The sequence below is a fragment of the Python bivittatus genome, unplaced genomic scaffold (assembly GCF_059951505.1).
Source record: "Python bivittatus isolate LINGU-HERP-01145 unplaced genomic scaffold, Pbiv_v1 ctg000570_np1212, whole genome shotgun sequence".
Classification (NCBI taxonomy): domain Eukaryota; kingdom Metazoa; phylum Chordata; class Lepidosauria; order Squamata; family Pythonidae; genus Python; species Python bivittatus.
In genome coordinates this window covers 5,324,269-5,339,900 of record NW_028277097.1, presented here as the reverse complement: position 1 = coordinate 5,339,900, position 15,632 = coordinate 5,324,269, and the positions used below count along the sequence as shown (strand labels likewise).

Genomic DNA, 15,632 nt, shown 5'->3' with positions numbered 1-15,632 from the left:
TCAAATTTATATTGGAAATGTGGACAACACAAAGGGTAATTTTATCATGCCTAGTGGACTTGTAAAAAAGCCAGAAAACTTTGGGTTCATATACACACAATGATATAAAGAATTTTAAAAATTAATATTCAACTGAAACCAGAACTTTTTTTGCTGGGATTAATGGGCAGACAATTAGAAAAGAGCCATGTATATTCTTATATATGATTACTGCTGTGAGACTATTATATGCCCAAAAATGGAAAGACTTTGAAATACCTACAATGGAGGTTGATGAAGATGATGGAGCTAGCAGAGATAACAAAATTAACTTGTTGGCTTAAAGAAAAATCATCTATTGCATTTATTACTGACTGGAAACCCCTTATGGACTTTTTGCTGAACAAGAAAAAAATGAACTTGTAACTTATGGGTTTGATGATTAGAAAGGGTAAACTACAGAAAGAAGGAAATTATGTTGTAACCTTAGAGAGAGAGGGTAAAATATAAATGTACTTGTAACTGCTGTTAAGATCGGAAGCTGCTTCTTTCAAACTTTTCCTTTCCTTTCCTTTCCTTTCCTTTCCTTTCCTTTCCTTTCCTTTCCTTTCCTTTCCTTTCCTTTCCTTTCCTTTCCTTTCCTTTCCTTTCCTTTCCTCTTTCTCTTCTAGTTCTTTGCAGCTTTTTTCACTTACTTAATACTTTATTTTCGTTACTTTTTTCTTTCAAAATTTGTATTGTTTTTATTCTCTTAAAAATTTCTTTAATAAAAATTACGTCTTAAAAAAGAAAGAGTTCTAATAATTGCCTGAACTGAATTAGTAGACATGTATAAGATTGCACTGTATTACTTCTGCATGAAATCATTATTGGAACATGGTGGATTGGAACCAGACTCAGTAAAATCAAAAATAGTTACAGTGAAATCAAGGAAAGTTATGTTAACCAGGTTTAAGTTTTTTTTCAGTAGGTGGCAACACCTATAGTAGCTGATTTTGGGTGACCTTAGAAGCTAGGCAAAGTTGGCCCTGGTTTTTACTTCCATAGAGGACCACTGGGAATTTCAAGATTTGACTGAAAAATAAAATAATAAAAATAAAAATAAAAATAGCAGGAGAAGGGAACTGCAATCCAGTTCCTTAATGCTGCCAAGAAAATTGCATGGATACAATCAGCAGAAGTCAGGCATGACTGAATCAATCATATCTTTATGTTTTCATTCCATGTGTGGCAAGTCTCAGCTGAAACTTCCTTCATCATAATTTTTCCCATTGATCCACAAAACGTACACAACTGAAAGCTGTTCCATGGCCCATTTCACCCTTGCTAATTTTTTTTAAAATATGGATAACACTGTGGACAGTGTTATCTTAATAAAAAATATTAACATTTATTAAATGTCCTAGAGCAATCATAAAGTGATGTGATTTTAATATACAAACATTTGCTTGAGAATGAAAACAGAAGGACTATAGGCATTAGTTCTTTAAAACATTGTTTTTAAATGTTTTAACAATTTAACAGTTGTAAACCACTTGCTGGGTTTCGCTGGGAGTTGCTGGGAGCCAGGCAGCATATAAATTCAATAAATAATAATAATAATTTCAGATTCTTCTTCTTCTCCTGAGAGAAAGAGAGAGAGAGAGGAGAAAGGAGAAATGCCTCCTTTACATTAAAATAACTTAAAATAACTTTTGAAAGTCCAATTCACTTGCTGGGGATTTCAGGAGCATGTCTATGCAGTTTTGTTGTCAGTAATATGCAAGTGATCTACTAATCTTCCAAATTATTTTTCATCTTCCCCAGTATCATTTAGTATTTCCTGGTATTCTCTCATCCATGTATGAACCAGGTGTAACACTTCTTAGCTTCCAAACCCATACAGGTTCAGCCAGATGCTGCCTCCTGCTGAACTGAATTAAAATTAGCCATCTTTTTAACTTTGGCATCTGACCCATCAGGATGACTTTTTAGTTAATCAAATCCTTTCTCACTTGATTACTTTTAAAGATACTTAGGCTGGAACATAGAAACGAGAGGGCTGTTTCTTCAGTGGACCATTATCCTATGCAGATTAGAACATCAGATGGATCATGTTTCTGAATTTTGCAATACAGATTCATAATATGTCTACAAAAATATGAACTTTTATAAAACAAAATCATCGCCATCTCATACTTGTTTTCTCTTAAAATCATCATCACCCAATACTATTTCTTTCCTGCTCACTCTCTCTTTCAGATTCTTAACAGAGAAAGTGCAGAATGGAGATGATCTTAGAGAGAAAGAGGCTCTGAATAATTTCTCTGAGTCATTATATCACTTCTTGGCCCTTGGGATAAGATCAAATGTAGTTCTTAGTCATTATACCACACCTGTTAGAAACATTCTGCCCCTTTTTAATTCTTCCCATTTCCAGCTCCTCATTTTGCAAAATTATTCCCCCTTCCAAAGACACATGGACTTTTTTAAAAGAATGCCACTAGAACCAACAGATATTTTTAAATATATATATATACATGAGGATTGAATTTTGCAGTCTACTAGTTCAAATTTGTGGCCCTCTCTATTATAGTTTGCCAGTTATTTCTAGCTGACAGGGCAGTATGGTGTAATAGCTAAGAGTTTGAGTTGGAAAATTTCTAGGTTCAGTCTTACATCAGCTAAAAACTAATTAGATAGTACTCTGGAAGCCACCATCATCCTGTTCCTCAGTCTCCACTTTAGTCAAAATAATAATACTGATCAACCTTACAGGATTATTCTCAGGGTGTCTAAGAAAATGGTCAGTGTAAAATGAACACAATGAATTTCTATATAGCTATTGCTTCAAAATACCATGTAATGTGAGATTTTGCTTAAGTTCTCATATTTGGAACAAAGCCTTTTCCTGCTTGGCATGAAACTGTAGTCCAGCTGTGAAGAGGAGAGAAAGGAGAATAAGCTCTTCAAGGAAAAAAAAAGCAGAAACAATGGAAAGAACATTGAAAAACACTACATTAGCTGAAAAAAGTAATAATTATATGATTTGTATTGTTTATTCTAACTGCATGGCAATTTGAAGTGACAAAACTACTCTATGATACTTTTTTTAACAAAGAGCCATATGGAAACAGTTTAATATACATAGGAAATGCAAATACACCAAGATGCATTCTTGGTGAAATATGCTACCCAATAGTTGTTTAATTAAAATTACGCCATCATATAAACATACAAAAAAATCTAAGGCTACCAATTAATTCTAGGATGTGAGGAAGAAAAGATGAAAAAGAAACAGACAACAGCCATTTCAAACAGTTGAAAGGGATCACTAAGGCCATTACGTCCAACCTCTTCCTAAGCACAGGAACACAAATTGGGATATGCTGGTTAAATTTCTTGGCATTTACAACAGAAATTACAGTGAAAAACTGGGGGAAAAAAAGTACTTTTGCCTACATGTATATGAAATTACTTTTTCCAGCATCAGAAAGACTGGTTTTTCAACTGCAATATTTTTCCAAGAAATCTTTATTTTCAGAAGATATGCTAGTGATAATATAAAGTTGACGATGATGCGTGTTTCAAATTTCACCATAGAAACTTGTGATGAGTCAGGTGATCTATAGACTAGAAGGATCACATACTTGAAGGAGGTGGATTGAAGCTGATTGCCAGAATCAGGAAATAAATAACACAAATCTAGGCTGTTGTGTCTGTTGATGGATGAAGGGGGGAAAAAAGCAGACAATTTATAAGATCACAATACACTGAAGTTTCAATGACTATTGTTGTGAAAACAGTCCAACACGACTCCCCCTCAAGACACTTAAAGAGTGACAATATTTGATTTTAAGGCTATGCCTGCCAGATGGAGGACCTGAGGACAAAAAGGAGGACATGTCCTCCTTTTGCATGATGTCTGGTAACCCTAGGTAGCTTTGTAGGCCCTTAGCATTGTGTTTAGTGGGCCCAGTGAACAATCCAGCATTAACTATATCCCCTGTTGGTCATCTTTTCTCAGTGTTCATTCCTGTATTTTCTCCTTGTAGGACTTAGTTTCTGGCTTCTATAATGGGCTGTGAGAATAACCTGGGGAGACAGGGAGGAAGTGCCACAGTAAGGGCAATGGTCAGATAAGAGACATCTAGGCCCACAGAAGGAATAGAGATGGCAAAAGCATCTCAGAAGGGACCCTCCCTAGTTCTCTGGAAAGTAAAGGCACGGGAGGGGGGTCATGCTTTCACACTTGCAAAATTCTGTTATTATAACCTTACAATAAAGGTAGTATTAGTACTCATCGTTTTGGTTTCCTGTCTGCACTACCTCAAAGGGCTGACACTCCCTAATCATCTTTACCATCATTCTCTGAAGGCATTCCAATGTCTCTAAATCCTTCTTAGAGTGCGACTTTCATGAGTGGATACAGTACTCAACGTAGGAACTGAACAATGCATAATAGAATGGCACTATCATTTCCTAAGATGTGGAAACTATACTCTTGAAACAACCTAAATCTGTGTATTCCTTGTTTGCTTGCAGCCACGTGATTCTATACATTCACACTCACATCAGTTAAAACTCCAAGACCCTTTCTCCATTGCACACACAAAGGACATTGGACCCAACTGCCATATGAGGAAAATGAGCAGAACTATTTATCTTTGTATTGGGGGAAACCGATTCACCATTTATTTTTATTATTCTGTGCTGTATATTTTCTACTATCAAATAACAGACACTGGATCGCAGTTTTTACTGCTGCTTGTTTTATTAAACTTCTAGAAGAACTAATTCCAGCGAGTCTTCAAGAAATACAATACATATATAGGTAGCCCAAGGTAATCAAACAATAATGCCAGGTCACAGATATGCTTAATCAATCAGTTATAACAATCCGATATACTACATCCCTCTCTGCCAAGATACAGACCTTATTATATAGAAGTTTTGTATTGACATTTGTTAGGACAAATGGGAATGCTGGGTCTGTCCAATGATATTAGAGACAGTGGGACATACACAGATTGTGTGTCTACTTTGGGGTAAGTGCTGCTAGTGATAACTCAGGAATTACAGTTAAGTCCCTAATTACATCAGATGCAATTGCTTCTTTCTATACCTCTGTTCTCTTCAACTAGTCAATTTTCTGTCTCCACAAGTTACTGGAAACAATCTCTACAACACAAAAAGAGGTCTACTTCTTTCTTGAGATGACCGGTTTTCCGATGAAGTATGATCAATGAAGAAGTATTGTTTCAGCATCAGAGGATTGCTTCCGTGTTTCAGCTATTTGTCTGAATGTTGACCTAAGAACAACATTGGTAGTGTGTCATTTGTTGTTGCCCGTACTCATTGCAAGAAGCAAAATGTGCACACTTTTGATTCAGTGTGAGGGTTTTCTCCAGACATTGTTTACAAAGCATTCTTAAAACTTTGAACCACAATTTCAGCCAATCTATTTGTATCTGAGTATCTGTCTAATCATCCCCCCCCGAAATGTCTGAAATTCTTTGGCTACAAATTTTCCATTCTCATTCACTAACTGTTCTGGAAAACCTGTTCTTTCAAGGAGTAATCGCAATACAGCATTTGTGGCTATTGTTGATAATACTGGAAACATTTCTGGCTCCTTTAAACTTATATCCACCACAATTAGTTTTAAAGAAGTCACATTTGTTTTGTTGTGTTTTAACGCCATAGTCTGTCAATCTCTGCAGTGTTGCTTTGAGGACTTATAGATGCACTCATCATTTTCTCTATGATGCAGCTGAACTTTATGATGTCATCTAAATAGAAATTGACTCCTGGACAGCCTTGTAGCACTTGGGCCATGGCTGTTTACCAAAGCCCCTGAGAGAGGTTGGCAAAAATGTCTTGTTCTAGGCAAGAGTTATTGAATAATGCATTAATAGTAGATTAATTGTTATTTGAAATCACCCCAAATCCTGATAGTTTCATTCTTTTTATCTACTGGAACCATATATTGATTGGGCTCCAATCAACCACTGAATTAATTTCCTCAGCTTTCATCCAACTCAGTTCAGTTCCTACCTTTTTGCTTACGGTATATGGAAACCATATTGAGACATGCTTCATGAAACTTAGGTGTGATGTTTTCCTGTAACACGATTTTATATTTTCTGTGCTTGAGTGTACTGATGCCATCTCTGAAGAAAGACACAGTATCATCCAATGAACTTTTCAGTTATTCTCAGTGATATCCATGATAGGGAAATGTACTATACAGGTCTTTGACGGAACTACAAGCCAGTAGCACCTTCTTCAGCCAGTTGTGACTCCAACATGTTAGTCCCCATGGCTGGCTGGGGAATTCTGGGAGTTGAAGTCCACTCATCTTAAAGTGGGCAAGTTTGGACAACACTGACTTAAGTCCAACACGACTTTCTGGTTATTGCATTTTACAGTTATCAGTATCACTCTAGTGGGAATGATCTTTTCTCCATTATAACTCTCTAATTATATTCCTGATGGCTTTTATTTAGCATTTCTGAAATGTTGCTCAGTTTCATGCTACAACTGATACAGCAGAACCAGGGCCCAATTGCATTGATATCATTTGGTCATTCACTCCTAGTATGAACTATATTGCTGACCTTATTTCATGTTTCATGCTATAGATTTCCAACTATGCTTATTTCAATTTCATTACCAAATTCGTCATTATAAGATGTGCTAATGGATTTCTTTTAAAGTAGGGATCTGGTTGTTAATCTTTAGCAAATGATTTGCTGTGAATATGTCTCACTTCATTGCATTATCTGCAGGTTTCTCCTTTAATTCTACATGAGATGGCAAGTGTGAACCTCTGTTACAATGACAGCTCAGTTCATTTTGAACTGCTACGCTCTATATGCTATTGCTGGCTTATTTACATTTTGTTTTACTCCCAACTGGAGATCTATAGTGCCTCCTGTAGCAATTTCCATAGAAATAGCAATTTCTAATGCTCTCTGAAATGTTAAATGCTTTCTTTCAGAATTCCATAGGCTAGCCAATCTCTCAGTGCACCTTTGCCAAATTGCCTAATGTGCAGTGTTCAAACATTCTTTTACGTTCAGCTGCGTATGCTGCCCTGGACTTTCCCTTGTAATTTTTAATTAAAGTTTAATTTATGGAACCTGGAGGATGCTGCAAGAAGTAATGGTTTTGCTGCCAATTGTTTTTGTATTATTTTTATTAGTTCTACAAAGCTGAATAAGGAGGCAATTTTTGGTAGGACAATTAAGCTTCTTATATTTTGCCTCATATCACATTCAGTAAAAGCAGGCACTTTTTCCAGCAACCATCTTGTTTGCCTCACAAAACTGTTGAAGTCTCTTTGTCTATAACATCCAATCATCTATAGCAGGGTTTCTCAACATTGGCAACATTAAGGTATGTGGGCTTTAACTCCCAGAATTCCCCAGTCAGCTTGAGAAATACTGATCTGGGGTATATCAAACACATTGATCTTCTATCCTTCTATGACCTTTTTCTCTTAATGGTTATTCACTGCAGTCTGCTCGGCATTATCCTTCCTTTTTATTGCTGTTTCTCCCCACCCCTTGCCCCTCCAGAGATAAGATGAGAGGCTTTTTTAAATGCACCTACTTCATTGCCACTATTGTGCTATTTCTGCTGATTAACCAAAAGACCTCAAGTCAAGAGGAGCCTTTTCTACTGCTTCCTTTACTGAAACTTCTAGAAATATTAACTTCAGCAAGTCTGCAAGAACTACAATGTATACAGGCAGTTGAGTAACAATGCAAGATTATGGGCATGCTTTATTAACCAATAATAAGAATAACCCCGTAAGTACCTTTCAGGCTGAAGATTAAGGAATAAATACTTTACATCGAAGATAAGCAACCTCCCTAAGTTTTCTTTGCACAACCCTCACAGCCTTCTTTGACCATGATTGCTGAAAACTGATGTGCAGTTTCCTGCCCTCATGAGATAGGAAACATAAAAACTGTAATGTAAGGCCTGAAACAGGCCCAGAATATTTTAGAAAGAAAGAAGAGCCTCCAAACTGTACTAAAATTTAGCCATGTGTAATGTGGCCCCACCCAGTTTGTGACCCTGTGTCCTCCACAGAATATGATGTGATCCTCTCCCACCAAAATCTTCCTCCCCCACCCATTTAAATGAATAAACACAGAACATTATAGGGCTGGAATCCAAAAGTCTCATTTCATGTGTAACCCTCTGATGCTTTCCCATCAGTTCTTTCCACATTTTCATATGTCTGAAAATATAGGAAGGAGAAATGGGCAGTATAAGAGTACAATACATTTTGAAAGCAAACACGCACAGCTGTCTGTATTATTTTGCCCATGTATCTGAAAGCATAAATATTGTTTAGTTTGTCTTAATATTGAACAAACACATTCCTTAGTCTCACATATGGTGCTTTTTCACAGCCTTTCCTCCATGAAACTTGCTCTTGAGACCAGTTTCACTCTACTTCCTTTGCTAGAGTGGACAACAGTAGTAACGTCAGTTGTCAATAAAATATGTGCGTGTAAATGTTAAACTTTTAATTCTGAGGATGAAAATTAAGAGAGAGAGAACGAAAGGTTCTCTAGTTAAAAAGGGAGTATTGAAATCAGAACTGAGGGAGAGGAGGATCATCATTAACAATGATGCTGCATAACTTTCATTCATACACAACTCTGTTTTTTTAAAAAAAATTCTATGTGTGCGCATGTGTGGGAACATTAGGAAAGAGTACCTGAGGAGGCTAGAAAGCTGAGGATGGATGTTAGAGAAACTAGGACTGTGAATGAAGCTCTCAATAGGAATATTTTGCCCAGGATCCCCTCAATTTTGACAGCACCAATGATTATCGTTCAAAAGAATCTGCAGAAGAAAAAGAATAGAGATATTTAAGGATCCCAGAAATAACTTTTGGTGATTGAGGACAATGTAGTCAGTTCCTGACTGCAGTAAAACAAGCCACTTAACTGCAGGGGTGTATCTAAAAGGTGCAGAACAGCTGCCTTCCTTGTCAACAGTTTCAGCTTCTCACCTTAGATAGCATCCATGATCTCGGGCTCATTGACTGCTCCTTGCATTAACTGAAATAAGGCTTGTCTCTGTTCCCTGCGGTTTTATTCTCCCCCATACCTTTTTGCAAAAACAACCATATTTTAAAATGTTCTCCTTCCCAGCAGCACAGCTGGAGGACAGAAAGTAGCTTAAGATCAATATAACTCTATATAGTTCTTAGTCTGGTGCTTGGTAACAGAACATATCCTTTATTGTTAGCCACCCAGAATCACGTATCTAAGATGGGCGGCCATATAAAATAAATGGACGAATGAATGAGCAGTATGTCCTAGGCCTTAATGTATCCTTGTAAAGCACGAGAAGAAGGTCCTGTTTCTGAAATCCTGGACAGCTGCTGCCAGTCAACTTTTGAGGCAACTTTTTTTGTAGGCTTCAGAGATGATCAGGATGTTAGAAACAAGCAGACTTGTGAGGAGAGATTGAAAGCACTGTGTGTCTTTACCTTGAGAAGATGGAAGAGGAATGTAGAGGCATTCTCCAAGAAACTAAAGAGATGCCATAAAGAAGAATGCACCACCTTTCCTTTTTCACTGCAGAGTTCAGGATACCTTATAATGGTCTTAAGATGTAAGAAGGCAAGTTTGCAGGGAAAGTTAGAACAAACTTCCTAACAACATGAACTTTTTGACAAAGGGATCATTTAAGTAAAGTAGTAGTACAGTTGCCACCACTGGGCACGTTGAAGCACATTTTGTGTTAACCCTAACATTTGTACATCTAACCCTCAAAAGACTTTGGTTTGTATATGGTACCATACAATTTCACTTATAATTAGGCTTTTCTTTATTAGAAAGAAAGAGAGAGAAATTCTTCTGTTCCTCTATGGTCAGCCATGGCATCATTCTCAGCCAGTATGGCCTTCGTTTTACAAACTGGTATGATAAGAGTTGTAATCCAAGACACCTGGAGAGTCCCAGACTAGGACAGGCTGACCTGGACAAATTAAGGAGCAGAAAGATGGACACTACAATGTTGTATAGACATTACAGCTATACATGTTTTGAAAACAATTCAGAAGAAATGTTTTGAACTACATCAGGGTGCAAGCACTTCTCTGCTATTCACTGAGGCATGCACACCCTTTTTCAGATTTTTGTGCAAGCCAGAAGAAAGGTGCTGCTGCTTTAATAAAGAAGATCATTAAAACAGCATATTTTAACACTATTGCAGCATTGTCATCAGGGTGTCCACAGTTAGAAAGTCAATAAAGTCAAGATGATCAAGATGCACCCAATTGCTGTTCCCTTGTTTTCTCCCATACAAACCTGGTGCTGAGCTGAGTCGAGTTCTTATGGAGAAATCTTTCCATTCTACCATGTATTGATGTGCATTTATTACTGGCTTGAGAAAGAACCACTGTTAGTTTGGTTGTGCTAAGACACTGAAACTACTGATTGTCCATCTGTCAACAAGCAAGCATTTGTTTGTTTGTTTTAATGTTTGTCTTATAGAAATGGTTTGTTTTCTCTACTTGCTGTGTTTTGGGCCATATTTTAATTGAATGTTGTTTTAATTGGCTGCTATTTTTATATGTCCTTAATAGAGTTGGTTGATAGTTTTATATTATTTGTTATGCTACTTTTCTCCTGTGAATTTTGTTATGAATGTAAAAAATAAAGAAATGCAATAATAAAATGGATTGCCTTACTTTCTGAACCCTTCACATTTACAACCTGATTGGCAAGCCCAGTTTATGCTAATAAGAATAAGAACAACTATATTAAACAGTGAAAGGACATTTCAGGGGTAACCCCAAGAATCAGGTTCTATTTGGTCTCCTAACTTTCATTCACAGAATATTAATTCTTAATTGATTCTTAATATCATGGATTAAATCTTTGCTGTCGCAAGAACAATCTTTTCTGCCCATTCACTCTTCTGAAGTAGTTTTTATAAAGTTTCTCTAATCTCTGGAACTGGAAAAACCCTGTAGTTTTGTATTAAATATCAGTCTATGTGAATGTTGTGTTGGGATTCAGGAACTGTCTTCAACAGATCTGAAAGAAGATAAATTGACATTTTGGGAACATTTCAAAAGCTAAAGAAAATACAGCCATGACAGTTTAAAGAGACCAAAGTCTGGCTTCACCTTCCTCCAGCTACTTACATTTTTATCAGATTGATGTGCTACTATTATCTGGGAAGAGAGAACAGCTTATACGCGCACAAGAGCTGACCTGTGTAGAGGTATAGCCTGAATTGTTTGTCCCTTTCTCAGAAGACTAACACTGTGCTAGCTGGCATATTAAAACTGAGGTTCATTAATAGTAGAAAAGCTGCAGAACAAAAAGATAAGATAACAGTGAAGCTAATATGGATGATAAGGCTCTGGCAAGGGTATTAACTGAATTTTTGCATTTAAAATTTTCAAAGCCTATGTACCTCTTCAGGCTGTAAAGGACCGAGTGTGGCAGAAGAACCTAGAGCTTAACATGGAGAAGAAAGACCTTTTCAGGCACTTACCTTCACATTCTAAATTCAACATGGGAGAAGCAGTGAGCAGCCCCTCACCTCTTAGTTGTGCTGGTGATAGAAGCAAAATAATCATCTCCATACTTAAGAGCATAATAGCTTGCAGTGGGAAGCCTAGTTTCAGCTCACATGGTAGTATTTCCCTGCACATAAAGGTTCCGCAGGAAAAGGAGGGGAAGGACTGCCCATTGCACTCTCCATGTAGGATGGAATACATTGAAAATACAAATATAACTTCTGAGCAGGAGTAGAATTATTGTTGATTCAGGGAACTAATATTCAGGGATTCAAGAGGTATGCCAACTCCAGAAGATTCCCACTTAAGAATCAAGTTTGCAATATGATGGTCCTCTTTGATCTGGCATTGTAATCAAAATTCTTAATAAAAGATATAAGAATATATTTATATATACACACACACACATGCATATATTCTTTTATAAAGCATGTTGATTATAACAGTAAAATCTAATACAAATTAAACTTAAAGAAAGAGAAGAGAAAGAGTAAAAAGTGCAAGGAAAAAGGAAAAAAGAAAGAGAGAAGAAAGAAAAAAGTAAGAGTAGAATAAACAAAAAGAAAATAGATATGTAAAAAAGTGATTTCCAACCTTCATCACAAGAAGTATAAACAAATTTAGTGACTCTTCACCCCCTCTAAGGTTACAGTCAGTTATCTCTTCATCCCATATCCCACCCCTTAGCTATAGGCAAATCCACAAAACATCATCTTTTTAGTCCTGGTGTCAGCAGAAAGTCCATAAAAGGTTGCCAGAAGTAACAACATATCTTGTTTTAACCTTGATCAAATAAACCAACTTTATATCCCTTCCTTTTACTTCAGTCTTAATCTTTAGTTCATTCAAATATTGTTGTAAGATTTGATTTCTCTTCATTTCTTCTTTATCCCATCACACAGAGTTCTTCAGGTCTTTAACAAGTAAATCCAATAAGAAAAAAGTATCCAGGTCACTTCCTTAATTTATCATTTGTATCTTCCCCACTGCTCCCAGAGGCGTGCCTGCAGAGAGTAAGAAAGATAGCCTTGATGGAGATATGCGAGCTTTGTTGCCAGGGCAATGAAGGCTAAAACATATTTTAAGTCCACAACAGACAGATAAAATTTGGAACTGACTCAGACAGATGCCTCCCTAATTCACTGAACTATAAGTAGGAGGAGGAATTACAGCATAATCAGACCTTGCAAGATTCTTGTTTTATAGCCAATCTCGATAAAAGTAGTTTTAGTCTTCCCATGGAGTTGACGACAGGGGGCTGACATCAATCTTGCAAGTCTAATTATGCTGTACAACTTCCTCATACTATATAAATATATAGTATATAATTATATACATGGTATTGGGTAATAGAGAAAACGTGGAGATTGTGCTGAAGTATATTTCACCCAATCATCTAGCATCTCTTGTCTTGATCTATGCTGACAGTTAATGTCAGGTGGTGCTAAGAATGGGTGCTGAGCTTTGAGGACTTTCAGCATGCATGCCAAGGCTATTTTATGTGGAGTAACCCAGTTGCCAGCCCCACTAGGTAGACCAATCAACTTTACAGGAGGGCTAAAACTATTTTTATTAAGATTGGCTACAATAACAAAATCAAATTAAATTAAATTTGTTATTAAACTTACAGTATATACCGCCTGATTCATAACAATCAAAACAAAAAAATTACAATACAATCCATTAAAAGGAATTAAAAAAGATAAAAGATGGCATCTTGCAAATCTGACCTCCTTCTCCTCCTCCTAATTCAGTGAATCAAGGAAGCATCTGCCTGAGGTACTTCCGAACGTTATCTCAAAGTTCTGGACTTAAAAAATGTTTCAGCCCCTTTTGCCTAGGTGATGGTTCCTGCATATCTTCATCAAGTATCTTCCTTACTCTCTACTCCAGTATTTCTGACTACCATGAGAAACATAGATGTGGCAGGACACACACTGGATTTGAACTTTAAGGAAATGCTAAAAGATGATCTATGGATAAGAAAGCCTGTGATGACTCAGTTGCATGCTCCTCGGTACTAAGAATAATAAAACTATCAACAGTTAGACAAAACATTAGAGTACAAATGGGAGAATATTCTAAGTGAAGATATCCAAACCGAATAGAGCCCATTTGAAGTTACTTTATGACACTGATGGTAGCAAGAAAAAGCCTATCTCTTCATTAATATCATGTCAGCACATTATTAGTTAATGAGTGGCCAAAGGCAAACTTGTACTGTCAATTGGCCAACAACTGGAAACTTTGAGGGCCTGATTTGTATTTTATTTTGCAGAAAAAGGGTTTGGATTTACTCTGACAAGAATATAACAACAAGAATCAAAGATGGATGTAGCCATTTAGTTGTGATGTTATGGACTATCCAACTAGGGCAGTCAACTTCATCTATCTATCCATCTAACCATCCATCCCTACCTTAACTAATCAATTTGTAATTTTTTTTTTCTCAGATCATATTCTCTTTTGTAAAGGAGGCAAGGTCTGCACTAGAACAGTTTGGTGAATCTGCTAGTCAGAATCAGCTGGAATTCAAACAGGTAGTAGCAATTAGATGTTAATGTTCTGGTAGAGGAAAAGATAGTATTGTTCCAGTAATGACTGTGATCCAAGGGTGTCCATTGAGTCATCTTGAGACAGACAGACAGACACACAGTAGATCTAGCTCTTTATTTAAGTGTAAAATTACCTTTCTGAAGTCCTCCTAGCCCTATGTCAGCATTACTCCCTAGCCATCAACTTGCTTCTGTATTAAGAGATTAAAAATTTTGATTTCAGTTTCCCTTTTTCCCTACTCTGATAAGGGCAATGATGTCTTTTGCTAATAATATCCTCCCTGAGAGCTAGATCTAGTTAAGGATATGGTCTTCCTTCAAACTTTTCCTCTGGTACAAACAAGGGGACAAAGTCCTCCAAAGTTCATTATCTCCTGGCTGAAACATTTCTCCAAGCCCCCTAAAACTCAGACAGCCATTCCTTTCAATGCCCTATAATAAATTGAGATCTGACATTAGTATTTCTCTTGAATGTCATGTTGTCCTGTAATGTTCTGTTTAGTGAACTGAAAAGTCATGGTGAGAGATCAATAGCAATGATTTTTTCTCCCATTGACACGGGCTGAGCCAATAAAATGCCATGCTGTAAGTTGAAGTCTATGCCAGTGTTACACTGGCTTTATTAAATTTCCCAACAACCCTTTAACGTTACAACAGGATATTACTTTTCTGCAGATAAAATGTAAAATGGTCTGCTGAAAAGGAGTGAAAACATGCTTCAAGGTTATAAGTGAAGCTATTTTTGCCCACTTCCAAGCTCCATAAGTTAATCTTATCTCAGCCTAGTAGGAGCACAAGTTTGCAGGATGTAAAATGTTTATACAAATCACAGCAAAAAGAATTTCGGGGCTCAGTTCAAGAGTTTAGACTTTCAAAGTCGTTCCACTGAAGCATTCATCATGACCCACAGATTTGGTCTACCCAAGCGATTTAATTCATTCACCCTCTCAACGCACACCAGAAGCGTCTTTCTTACACAGATGGGGTCACAGATGAGGAGCTGTAATCGCACCATTTTGCTGAGAAAGCAAGCCACAGTCAGCGGGAGCCTCTCTTCAGAATGTTGCAAGCCAACTGTTTCCATATTTTGAGCCGTGAAGTGAGAAGGAGTTATCAGAGCTGCTGGTGTCCTGTGAAAAATAAATGAGCAAAATCTGAAATAGAAAGATTTTTGGACCAATGAGCACAATGGGAGGTTTGAGAACCCATCACAGGGACTTTGACAAAACACTCACTTATCAGTAGCAAACTTTTGAGGTCCATTAGGTTGCAACAAGTTGGAAGTGACCAACAAACCGATAAACGTGGTTCCTGCAGTTGCCTGCAGCCTCCACTTCACACTTCAGCATTCCTTCCAGCGTGCCAGTTTATACTCCAACATCCTATTTATCCCCATCCCCCAGCCCTCAAGATACCTGCCATCTTTATGGTAAGGTTGGCACACTTCCAAATGAAACAGGATTGCAGTCATCCATCATTTCCATTTTTTGCAAATATCTGTAGGGTGTCTAAAGAAGGCATACTTGAAAATAAAATGTTGCTAAAGATTAAGG

At 37.0% G+C, this 15,632-nt stretch overlaps 1 long non-coding RNA gene across 1 annotated transcript; it reads right to left on the bottom strand.

The window, feature by feature from the left end:
- Positions 1-4,728: 4,728 nt before the first annotated feature.
- Positions 4,729-15,451, bottom strand: LOC148214320 (uncharacterized). The gene is made up of 3 exons (XR_015798247.1): positions 15,056-15,451; positions 8,699-8,826; positions 4,729-5,270 (listed from the first exon to the last, which is right to left on the bottom strand). It is a non-coding gene; the product is annotated as an uncharacterized LOC148214320 (long non-coding RNA).
- Positions 15,452-15,632: the final 181 nt, after the last annotated feature.